Raw genomic sequence first — 13,786 nt, 5'->3', positions numbered from 1 at the left:
AGAAAGATGCTAACTAAAACTACACAAAGCAAGCCTAACTAAATCTAAATCCCCAGTGACACTACAGCACACAGTTCGGCCTGATTAGCTGACTGAGAACAGCAGCTCAAACACTAGTAAAGGTCTCATCTGTGCACACATCTTTTCACCAAAGACTTTTATAAGTATGTTAGCTGGTTGTCTTTAGCATTGGATTATGCTCCAGTTGTACTACACTCATTACACTTTAAGCATCCTCTATTTTCATCTGAAGTAGAATCAACAAGTCCTCCAATCCAGATGACAGAATCAGTCCTTTGTGCTTTCCTTCAAATGTGACCCATGTGAGCGTTTCCATAATGAGTGGCCCTACAGACATCAGGAGATAATGCACCCTGACATCGTGACATGCAATAAACTGCAGGCCACTTTTTAAAATGATGTTTCACATGTCGTGTCAGCTTTTCCTGTGGAATCTAAACCCTCAGTCCCTACAGAGTTTTCAGTGTGAACCGATAGCGTGTTATTTTACAATCAACTTTTTATTAACACAGTCTGTTGAAAGGAAACTCCCTGAGCAGAAACGGGGACAGATGAATATCCCCAAGCAGTTATGGGTCAAGATGACGCACAGCTTGTTGGAACAAAAATCCCTGAAAGGCTCTGAGCGGTCCAAAACTATTTCCGATGTTCCTATGTGTTTTTGATGTGTAGTATCTTTGCTTATGTTGGTTGATAGACTGTAGTCAACAGGATTTATGAAGAGCTTATAGATAACATAAAGAAATTACCTGTTTTGCAAGTATCTTTATGACTCTGCCTTTTTGCATCATTAAAATCAATCCAGTCCTATTTGGCCTCTTCAGTTATCTTTATAGAACTGTGATGTTATATTTGGTGTCATTTCTGCAGGCACCTGACGAGATCTATCTTTAAAAATACATTTTTAATGTCAGTGACCGTTTTTACCCTGATAAATTAAAGAATATAAATATGTCACTTTGCCAAAAATTGATTGCAGCTTATATACACATACACACACAATCTTGCTGTGTTATGTTGTAATGTATACGTGCGTGTCACAAAACATACTTAATAACGAGGGTGATAAGCTGCAACAACAACCCCTGGGATATAGAGGTTAATGGGGAAAGACTCAAGGAACCCAGGCCATCCACAGCCCACAGGAGCTCAGAAGACCTGTGGCCACACCCCAGAGGAGAAAGGAGAGGGACCCTAGACAGAGCTCCCATGGCCAAAGGGCAAGAGCCCCAGAGGCATTGAGCAGCCCAGCTCAATGTTACATATTATTGAGGTTTTAATGTAGAATAACTGTATAAAGAAAAGCAAAAATATATAGAGACACTCATATATTTGGTACCTTGTCATTACTTTATTATTTATTGTGATTGTATAGTTCACATTCAGTGATGTGTTGTGGGTTTAAGTGTATAGGTAAAGTAGTCAACAGATGATTTGATATTTTTGTAATATTAATAAGAATTTGCCCTCTTACATTTTTACACATAATATCCACTGATCAGACCTATGGTTCCGGTTTTGTAAAATTTAATACTGGGCCAAAAACCTGCAGCACAGGGCAGACATGCAAGCTCCAGCCACCTAGCAGTGAGAGGCCTTCAGGGCCAAGAGCAGCTCAAGGATAGAGGCCATGAAATGAAGCAGAACTAATTTTTCATATTCATATTGATATGATAGGATGGACAGCAGCTCCAGAGACACTAGAGGAGGAGGCTGCAGCTACAATGGTGGGAATCATCACTGTGACATCATAGTTTGTGAGCGTTCCTAAACCCTTTTCAGTCTCCTTGTCAGAGTCATTCTGTCTGTTAGACACAGGTTGGTTTTACATTAATTTTACAAGTTCATTCATACATTCTCATGATATTGATGTAGCATTTCTGTAGATTAGTCAGCAGTGGTATATAATGCCTCAGGTTTCTTAACTTGGCAGCTATATTCTGATGGTTGTTTTGATAATTACACTCTGTAGTAAATGGATCAGACAGTTTTTAAACTGTGGCTTATATATATTTTTGAGCAGGATATGTAGGACTGCTTTTTTGCATTTGTGTAATGTTTCGAATTTTAGAAATATTACACAAATGTAATATTTGATGCTGAAAAGCTAATTCACAGTTAACTCACACTACATTCTGCTACACAAGGTACCTGGTACTAGGGTCAGTGTAGTGAAAGGTCTAAACAAGTACACATTCCTGTCATTTAGTAGTGACCTCTGCAGAATTGAACAATAATGCTTCTGAATGTGTTGTTATTCATCCTAACATAGAGCAGCCTTCCATAATCTATATGAACATGTATAATATTCCCACTGGTCTAACACTGTCATATGTGAGTCTGTGTATTTACTGTACTGTCTAACAACAATTCAATTTCTCAATTCAATTTTATTTATATAGCGCCAAATCACAACAAACAGTCACCTCAAGGCGCTTTGTATTGTGGGTAAAGACCCTACAAAAATACAGAGAAAACCCAACAGTCAAAACGACCCCCTATGAGCAGCACTTGGTGACAGTGGGAAGGAAAAACTCCCTTTTAACAGGAAGAAACCTCCAGCAGAACCAGGCTCAGGGAGGGGGGGGTCATCTACTGCAAACAGTTGGGCTGAGGAGAGAGAAAAAAGAGAGCCAGAGATTAATAGCAATTAATGACAACACTGCGTTTGCCTACAGACCTGTGGTTGTGCATTGACCACAGTGTAGCATTACCCCATACACTTGGGTCTGACTCCATTAATCACAGAAAAGCCTTGAAATCACTGCTGCTTCTTTACAAAGAATGATCAAAATATCTCAGAAAAAGTTTTATGTGTACACACAAATCTATACAGTAGGACAGGGGTATTCAAATAAAATTTAAAGAGTCAGACAAAATTTAATGAGGCCAAGGTCCGGAAGTCCAACTATTTAATGTGATTGATATATATATATATATATATATATATATATATATATATATATATATATATATATTTTTTTTTAAAGTAGGATTCAAATTTTTCTTTTTGATGAAAGCTTATAGTTAGGGCTGGATCAGGTGACCCTGAACCATCCCTTAGTTATGCTGCAATAGGCCTAGTCTGCTGGGGGTTCCCGCAGTGTTTCTTTTTCATTCACCTCTTTTTACTCTGTTTATACACCACTCTGCATTTAATCATTAGTTATTATTAATCTCTGGCTCTCTTCCACAGTGTGTCTTTTGTCCTGTCTCTCTCCCCTCAGACCCCCTTTGGTCGCGGCAGATGGTTGGCCCTCCCTGAGCCTGGTTCTGTTGGAGATTTCTTCTTGTCAAAAGGGAGTTTCCCCCCTCCTTTGCCAAGTGCTTGCTCATAGGGGGTCATTTTGACTGTTGGGTTTTCTCTGTAATTATTGTACATTGTATTTACCCTACAATACAAAGCGCCTTGAGGCGACTGCTTGTTGTCATTTAGTGCTATATAAATAAAATTGAATTGAATGGTCGGTCTCAGACTTGGATAAGCAGAAAAAATGGATAGATGGATCCTGCAGACTTTTTTATCATCTAAAATAAAGGTACTTTTCTGTTTCATTTCCACCTGCCTCCGAGTCCCACAGTTGGGTACTCTTCCTGTTGAACCATGAGAAGAAAGGGCCTAGAAAACCAGGAGATTCACACCAGAAACTTACTTATTATTAGACAGTTTTACAATAGATTGTTGCAACATGTCACCATGTTACAAGAGTGCACTGTTGAAACAGAGATAATGTGGTTTAGCTCGACTGTTGTGACATGCGTACTGGTGTAAGAATTGGTCAGAATGTGTAATACTACCGTAAGTCTTATTATAATTAGTTTTTTAGTTTTACAGGGTTATCAGTTTTAACTATGCTTAGGCATATTTGCCATGACAGCACACCAGATCCATACAGCTGCTAAGATTATCTTTTTTGTTGTTGTTTAATATCCATTGGCAGTCTTAACCCATTGTTTCAGCTTAATAGTATATAGTTGTTTTACCTCTCCAAGGCAGCTGAAAACCTTGTCTTTGGTTTCTGAGTTGATACTGTTAACACAGATGATTAAGCAAAAAGGTTATGATGTACATCATCTTATCTATGCTTTACAGTTTTTCTCGATTGTTCACACACATTTTCTGAAAGCATGCCTCATACTCTCAGAACTCTACACACAAAACAAAAAAATACACACAAAATGGGCAAAACCCTTCAATTCTCCTGCAAAACAATGTTATCTGTTCTTAAAATTGTGTTGTTTAGCAGCATGTTCTCCTTTTTTTTTTTTTTTTTTTAAAGCCTGTCATGTCTGGCACTGTTTGCAAGCAGAATTGTGATCTGAATGCATTGTTGTGCCAAACATATTTATTCTTCCAAGATACGCTCTATAGAGTCTCTATAAGTTTTTCTTGTAATGTTTTGTGTTTTTGTTGTTTGTTTGTTTGTTTGTTTTGTTTTATTTATTTATTTATTTGTGTACATATACATTTAATTCCAGTTGACAGGCTGGGGGAAAAAACAGAAAAAGAGGACAGAGCACCACTACACTAACCAAAACAATTCAAATTGCAAAAAAACAGAAAAAAGACAACATACCAAAACAGAATAAGCAATACCTAGAAAAGTAACTATGTGGAAAAGGCACAACAAAATGAAGCATAATTGTATAAGAACAACAATTTTGTTATGCTGTGATTGTGTTAGTGTCTGTGTCATGGAATGCACTTACCAACGAGGGCAGAAAGCCGCCGCTCCGCCCACAAGGAGCCAGAGGCAGGCAGAGAAGGACCCAGGAAATCCGAGCCACCCGCAGCCCATCAAGAGCCACGAAAACCCACGGCCGCACATTCCAGCGACAACCGCATACCCACCCCAGCAGAGGGAAGAGGGAGGTCCCAGATGGAGCCCCCCCAGTCGAGGGGCAAGGGCCCCAGGGAATTCGAGGCATCAGGAAACTGGCCCCCCCCAGAGGCCAGCCCCCCGTGCAGGCCGGCGGCAGGGCCCCAGGGCCCCAGGTGCCCAAGAACCGCCCAACATACCGCAGAGCCCCCCCCCCACGCCGGAGAAGCCCAAGCCGCCCCGGCCCACAGCCCCCAGGAGAGCAGGTCGACACCCACGCCAGAACATCCATCCCGGCCCAGGAACCGCAAGGCACTCACACCCCGGGGAAGCGGGGGACGCAGGAGCGACCACCGAGAAGCAGCCGGGAGGCAAGGCACAAGAAGGCCCAGATTCAGGTCCAGCCATGCACACACGTATGCACACACACTCACCCACATATGCTCATGCGCACACACACTCACCCACATATGCTCATGCGCACACACACACACACACACACCCACACACACACGCACACGCACACACACACACACACACACACACACACACACACACACACACACACACACACACACACGCATTTACCCACCCAAATACACCCACGAGGACTGTGACAAATGCACATTCATCCACATCTATCCACCCTCTGAGGCCAGGGCAAGTAGACACCCCACCCGGGCCAAGAGCGACCCCACGATGCTGCCAGCCCGGCACCCGAAGCACCACCCGACTCCCACCCCGGGCGAGGTGCAGGAAATCCAGGTGTGGGATGGCCCACCCCACCCTCCACCCAAAATATAAATGTTGAACAGTATGGCTTCATGTTTGTGAATGCATGAAGTGTCTAAGATGCAGTTAAAATTGAGGGGACAGCTGTGCCTCAAGCATCCATCGGTGTGCTCGACCACACCACCCCCTCAAAGCCCTTAATGTCTAAAGTGCCATTAAAATTGGGGGGCTGACGGTAGACTGGACCAGAGTGGGGCCATCACAGTGGCCCCCTCTGATCATCCCCATGCCTGCCCCCCAAGGTCCTATGTGTATCAGAGTGTATTGTCACTTGTAATGTCTGTAATGCAATTAAAATGGAGAGGCAAGTGTGGTTCCGCACGTGGCCTCTCCACACGACATGAAGTTTGTATATGTGTGTATATGTGCGCGCGCGTGTGTGTGTGTGTGTGTGTGGGGGGGGGGGGGGGGGGGCTTATGGGGGGGCTTATGACCAGGAAACCTGGAGTAAGAGAGCCAGCTGTCTGCTGGCTCAATAGGCACCCCGATTCCCCACACCCCAGCACAGGGCAGGCGCAGGTGGACCCGGGGCCCCGGTGACAGCACCATGGAGCACCGCAGAGGGCAGCATGCTCCACTCCAGATACTCATTCACTCAATGAGTGCTATCGGACACACACGGGCCCCGGGAGTCCGCCCCAGACCGCCCACAAAGCACACCAGGAGCTGAGCCCTCAGCCAACCACCCCTGCTAAGTAATGGAGCTGATCAGTGTTGGCTGTAGCTCAGTAGGTAGAGCAGGTCACCTACTGATTGGAAGGTCAGTGGTTCAATTCCTGGCTACTGCAGGCTGCGTGCCAATGTATCCTTGGGCAAGATACTTAACCCCAAGTTGCTCTCCGACTGTTCCGTCGGAGTATGAATGTGAGTGAATGTTAGACAATTAAAGCACTTAGCTTAATTAATTAATCATTAAGATTAAGATAGATTAAGATAGTGTTTATTTGTCACATGCACAGTTATACACAGTACAATGCACAGTGAAATGTATTTTGTACCTGCAACCATATATACACACACATATAAATAAGAAGAATAAAAATAAAAAAAAAAGTAATTCACACTATACACTATACTCTATATACTATACACTATACACACTTTTTAAATTATAATATTTACATAGTGCAATAATGGTCCAGTTAGGGCTCAGAGTTGAGCAGACGGATGGCTTGTGGGTAAAAACTCTTCTTCAACCTTTCAGTCTTAGCCCTCAGGCAGCGGTAACGCCGGCCTGATGGGAGCAGGGAGAAGAGAGAGTGTCCGGGGTGGCTGGGCTGTTTTAGGATCTTCATGGCCCTCAGCCTGCACTGCTTGGTGTAAATGTCCTGCAGGTTGGGGAGGGTGGTTCTGATGGTCCGTTCATTCATACAAGCATGCATACAAGCATGGAAGTGCTTGTATGAATGCGTGTGCATGGGGTAAATATGAACGTGTTGTGTAAGCACTTTGAGTGCTCATATCTGAGTAGAAAGGCGCTATATAAGAACTAGTCCATTTACCATCAGTGGGAACCAGAGAGAGTCAAATTCATCCAATTGGTTTTCAGCAGAAGCAGACATTCTCTCTAAGCTAACATGATCTAATAGTAGATTTCTGTATTGAGTAATACACAGTTTATTTTTTGATTTCCAATTCATGAGGATAGTTTTCTTAGCAATGCACAAGGCGGTAAGAACTATGTGTGATATATATGACTCCATCACTAATTCATTAACGTCACCTAAAATACACAGTCTGGGGGAAGTTGGAACACGACAGCTAAACCATGTAGATAAGTCTTTGCATATCCTCTGCCAGAACTTCTGAACAGGAATACAAGACCACAGAGCATGCATATAGTTCTCCTCTGAATTGCTTGTGCAGTGGGTGCATGTGTTTGAGTGTGTAAGGCCCATTTGGAACATCCTTTGCCAGTATAGTGCGTTCTATGGAGAATTTTATATTGTATAAGTTGTAATTGGGGATTTTTAGTCATTTTGAAGATATTTAAGCATATTTCTGTCCAGAAGTTTTGGTCCTGGCTGATAGAAAGATCACATTCCCATTTTGTAATCGGGAGGGAGACTGAATCATCAGTTTTTAATAATAATTTATATAATTTTGATAACAATTTGGGGGTAGCAGCATGTTCTCCTTGAATTGCTGGCTGTCTGAGTGGTGTTCCAAAAAACAACGTGGGCTTCATAGATAATTGGCAAAGTTTCTGGGGAAAACCTGGTCTTGTTAAGAGAGATGGCATCCATCCCACTTTGGATGGAGCAGCTCTCATTTCTAGAAAACTGGCCAAATTTATTAACCCTCCTAAAACCTGACTACCCAGGGTTGAGACCAGGAAGCAGAGCTGCAGTCTTACATGCCTTCTCTCCTCCTGCCACCACCCCCAAAACCCCATCCCCATAGAGTCGGTGCTCTGCCTCCCATTCTACTCTTAAGTATCCTAGGAATCACAAGTAAGCCAGCAGTCTGAGAGCAAAGTGCTCTATTTGGGTGATATGGGACTATGAGGTCTTTGAGATTAGATGGGGCCTGATTATTCAAGACCTTGTAGGTGAGGAGAAGGATTTCAAATTCTATTCTAGATTTAACAGGGAGCCAGTGAAGAGAAGCCAATATGGGAGAAATCTGCTCTCTCTTTCTAGTCCCTGTCAGTACTCTAGCTGCAGCATTTTGGATCAGCTGAAGGCTTTTCAGGGAGCTTTTAGGACAGCCTGATAATAACGAATTACAATAGTCCAGCCTAGAAGTAATAAATGGATGAATTAGCTTTTCAGCATAAGTCTGAGAAAGGATGTTTCTAATTTTAGAAATATTGCGCAAATGCAAAAAAGCGGTCCTACATATTTGTTTAATGTGTGCATCGAAGGACATATCCTGGTGAAAAATGATTCCAATATTTCTCACAGTGTTACTGGAGGCCAAAGTAATGCCATCCAGAGTAAGTATCTGGTTAGACACCATGTTTCTAAGATTTGTGGGGCCGAGAACAAGAATTTCAGTTTTATCTGAATTTAGAAGCAGGAAATTAGAGGTCATCCAGGCGTTTGTCTTTAAGACATTCCTGCAGTTTAACTAATTGATGTGCGTCATCTGGCTTCATTGATAGGTAAAGCTGAGTATCATCTGCATAACAATAACAATGAAAATTGATGCAATGCTTTCTAATAATACTGCCTAAGGGAAGCATGTATAATGTAAATAGAATTGGTCCTAGCACAGAACCCTGTGGAACTCCATAATTAACAAATAAAACAGGTTTTTGAGTTTCGCAATTAGGATGGACAAGAATAAGAGTCAGGCTTTCAAAAGAATTAAAACTTTGTCTGGGTCTTTGATTAATTAATAAGCTGGAATTGAAGATTGCTGCTACTCCTCCTCCTCGACCTGTGCTTCGAGCATTCTGACAGTTACTGTGACTTGGGGGTGTTGATTCATTTAAACTAACATATTCATCCTGCTGTAACCAGGTTTCTGTAAGGCACAATAAATCAATATGTTGATCAATTATTAAATCATTTACTAACAGGGACTTAGAAGAGAGAGACCTAATGTTTAATAATCCACATTTAATTGTTTTATTCTTTGGTGCAGTTGATGAAGCTATATTATTTATTGTTTTTGAATTTTTATGCTTAAATAGTTTTTTGCTGATTTTAGCTTTGTTTTTTGGTTGTCAGGTAACCCTGAACCAGCCTTTAGTTATGCTGCTATAGCCCTAGGCTACTGGGGGGGTTCCCATAATGCACTGTTTCTTTTCATGCACCTCATTTACTTTGTTTTTTTTTTTCATTTTTGGCCACAGCAGCTTTTTGTGACAGTGGAGAGAGACAGGAAATGGGGGAAAGATACAGGGCACACACACGGGCAAATCGGCGCCGGGCCGGGGTGCGAACCCGCACCGCAACGCTGCGTGTATATGTGGTCGCCGGCTTCACCACTAAGCCACCCAGGCGCCCCCCTCATTTACTTTGTTTATACTCCACTCTGCATTTAATCATTAATTGTTAACTATCTCTGTCTTTCTTCCACAGCATGTCTTTTTTTTTCTCCCCTCAGCCCAACCGGTCATGGCAGATGACTGCCCCTCCCTGAGCCTGGTTCTGCTGGAGGTTTCTTCCTGTTAAAAGGGAGTTTTTCCTTTCCACTGTCGCCAAGTGCTGCTCATAGGGGGTCGTTTTGACTGTTGGGTTTTCTCTGTATTATTGTAGGGTCTTTACCCACAATACAAAGCACCTTGAGGCAACTGTTTGTTGTGATTTGGTGCTATATGAATAAAATTGAATTGAAAATTGTAGTTTGTTCTCAGATGACACACACAAGCCATCATATGAATAGACATTGATAAGAACCAGTTGAACACTGATGTGCTCAACGTAAAACACTTTGATGAATGGAAAAAGGACTAGTTCTTATATAGCGCTTTTCTACTCTGTGTGAGCACTCAAAGCGCTTATACAACACATTTACATTTACCCCAGTCGCACAAGCACTTCCATGATTAACTAAGTGCTTTTATTATCTAACAGTCACACTCAGAGAGCATCAGAGAGCAACTTGGGGTTAAGTATCTTGCCCAAGGATGCATTGGCATGCAGCCTGGAGTAGCCAGGAATCGACCTGCTAAGCTTCCGCTCAGTAGGTGACCTGCTCTACCTCCTGAGCTACAGCCACCATTTAGAATGACCAATTAATCTAACCCCAGTAAGTGCATGTCTTTGGACCAAGGTGGAATTGAACCTTTACCTTCTAGAAGTTATTGTAGCTGTGAGGCAGTAGAGATAACCACCACGCCACTGTGCTGCTGCATACAGTGGTCTACATACAAAAGTCTGAGACTTTTTTTTTTTGCATACAGTGGTCTATATATAAAAAAGAATTTACTGTATACAGTTACAGTGAAAAAAAAAAGTCTCGGACTGGCCACAGCACCTCATCCACATCACAAGCAATGTTTTCCCTGGCCAAGCAGTGGGGGGAAATATTGTCTAGCATGGCGAATCCAGCCATTTAAAAGCATCAAGTGCTATATCTCCACATGCATCTTCCATAGCTTGGAGAAGGGGTATATGCATTTGTGGATTTAGATCATACACTACACAAAAAAACTCCTCAGTGGGATTGAGGAATGAAGAATATGGAGGGAGATAAACAACTGAAAATCGTGGGTGGGCAGTGAACCAGTCATGAACCAGAACAGCCCATGGAAACTTACGTTGTCCCAAATGACAAAGCACCTAAACTGCTTTGGGCCGTCTGTCTGATCTGGTCGAATGAGTGTGTTGTGTAGGGTGTCCAGGAATGTGATCAGATGGGCAGTGTTGTAGGGCCAAGGGTAGCATGGTGATGGATGATGCTGTGTTGGATAATCGCTGCGCACATTGTGATGTTCCCTCCGTGCTGGTCAGGGACTTCAACAATGGCACGCTGGCCAATGATATTCCTTCCCCTCCTTCGTCTTTTTGTGAGGTTGACTCCAACCTCATCAATGAAGATGAACTGGTGCTCCACTGCAGACACCTCTAGCTCAAGGACTCTCTGTAACACACAGAAATAGACATGGAGTGGTCTCTATTGTGAAGCACAATCCTTATGATTACAGTACTGAATTATGTATAATTCATACAGTGTTGAGAGGATGCATCAATTGTGGGATTGTATAGGACTTACTTGCACATAGTTATATTGCAGTTCTTTGACGCTTTCTGAATTGCATTCCAGTGGCACCCTGTAGACCTGCTTCATCCTCAGATTATTTCTGTGCAAGACACAGTCCAGCATTGATAAGCTTACCCTATCAATATTTTGAAATATCTCATTGTTCTCTATTATTCTTCTTTGTATTTGCCGTAATGTTATGGCGTTATTTTCTAGGACCATGTTCATGATTTCAGTTTCCTGTTCAGGAGACAGAAGACTTTTCTGTCCACCTTGTGTTGGTAATCTTTCAGTTCTGCAGTACAAATAGTAGACTACTGTAAATACTGTTTAGGAATACAAAGTAGGAATACATTTACCAAATACTTGAAACATACTTTATGTTTACAGTCTTACAGAACAGTCCACAGGGAATGCTGTACTACTGTACTCATTGAGTACTGTATTGATACACAGTACTGCAGTTTTCTAGTGAGAGTAGATTTCTCACCTATTGTCATTTCAGAAAGTCAGGATGACGGATGCTACAGTGTACCTGCTCAAATTTGGTTGTACTCTTTGCCCAGCTTCCCTCATTGTTAGACCATGGTTGACCACATGGTCAGAAAATTGTGTGTAGTGTTTTGAAAAAAGTGTGTTTTAAAACTGCAGTTTCAGTGTAAAGCAGGAATTGTGCTTGCAGTTTAGCAGAATTGGTTCAAGGGGTTGGTGCACGAGTTACATGTTGTGGTCATTGTGTCTCAAGTACGAGTATTTGTGTGTAAACAATTGAGAAAAACTGTAATACAAGCATCTCTACATATGCCTTGACAGGATGAATGTGCTGACCAGTGCCGAGACCCACTGATGTAGGTTACAGGTCCACTTCACGCTTATTTAATCTTCAGCCTGCAACATGTAGATACTATTGTCAACTGGACAGTGAGATGTTCCAACAAATCAATCAAGAATGAGGCTAACATTTTTATGGTTTGTGTAGACACGAAGAGAATGTACCTAACTGCGATTAAGTTTTGATTTGTTTTTGTTGTTGTTTTTACTGCTATTGCTTTACGTTTTGTATGGGTGGAGTTTTGTTTTCATCACTGCTCTAGTGTTTCTGTAGCTTTGATTTGTTTTATTGGATCTTGGCCCCTCTGTGTTTTTAGTTCTCTCACGGTTCTCAGAAAAAGAATAACATATCCTGTTAATTTGATTTATGATGGCAACTGTCTTTGATTTCATAGGGTTCATAAATTTCATAAATGTATGATTTAATACATTTGAGTTATAATATTTAATGTACAGTAATAGAAGCTTGCTCTCCCAGCTGTCATAGGGCGAGAGGCAAGGTATTTGAATTGTTAAAATTCAAAATTAAACTCCACCTTGGACAGTCTTCTTCAATGGTCTCAGGCAATGGGGTGGTGATGAAGGTTTTGGAAATGCAGATGTTGGTGGAAGTCTATATTTTGTTTCATTTGTATATGTTTAATCCATTAAATGAACACTCAAAGTGGAACTTGACTCTGACCCAACTGACTGAAGGTTGGAGTGAATGGTAACATAACATTAACATCAGGCCAAGACTGGTGGTGACTGAGAGGGAAAATGATAAAGAAAAGTTGAAGCTACACAATCCTGCCCCCCTCAAAAAATAAAACAAAAGGCTTGATATGGCCTCAACCACTGGAAAAAAATATTTAGGGAATAATGCTGACCAATGTGTGAATAGGGTGGAGTTTTTGAAATCAACAAGTAAAAGTCCCTCAAGGTCTTTGCAAACTCTCCAGGAATACTCCGCAGACTTCCATGATCCATGGTACCCACTGGATTTATCCCCTTTTCCACTTGAAAATATCACTTTTTGAGAGATTCTGATGAACTGACAAAAAGACTCTGGACTGGGCATTTTAATGAAGAGTCCAGTAGTGTACAATACTGCAAGATTTGGTATCGATCCACTACCAAGTAAATACAGGGCCAACATCACCAATACGGATACCAATACTGATACTTTAATAATTATGAAGAATTTTCATGAAGTTTAAGTGTTTTGTGATTTTTTTTTCCCTTTGGATCATTAATTAGTTAAAACCCAGGATAGATTTGATCAAAGTTTATAGGTAAATAGGTAAATAGTTTTTGTTCTGAAACATTAGAACAGTAACAAAACATTTTTCCCCATACATTGTGATGTCTGGATTTTTTTCTTAAATAAAGTTTAAAAAATTATCACTCAAGAACAAATTAAAACTTTTCTTTTCAGGTAGTGTTCAGAAATTATGATACGAAAATGTAATAAAAAATATCCCTTCATTCACTAATTTTCTGGATTTTTTTCTTCAGTTCAGTTCAATTTAATTTTATTTATATAGCGCCAAATCACAACAGACAGTCACCTCAAGGCACTTTGTATTGTGAGTAAAGACCCTACAATAATGCAGAGAAAAGCCAACAGTCAAAACGACCCTTTATGAGCAGCACTTGGTGACAGTGGGAAGGGAAAAACTCCCGTT

This window comes from Archocentrus centrarchus, unplaced genomic scaffold (genome assembly GCF_007364275.1).
Source record: "Archocentrus centrarchus isolate MPI-CPG fArcCen1 unplaced genomic scaffold, fArcCen1 scaffold_48_ctg1, whole genome shotgun sequence".
NCBI classification, from domain to species: domain Eukaryota; kingdom Metazoa; phylum Chordata; class Actinopteri; order Cichliformes; family Cichlidae; genus Archocentrus; species Archocentrus centrarchus.
Note: the sequence above shows the minus strand (reverse complement) of the source record.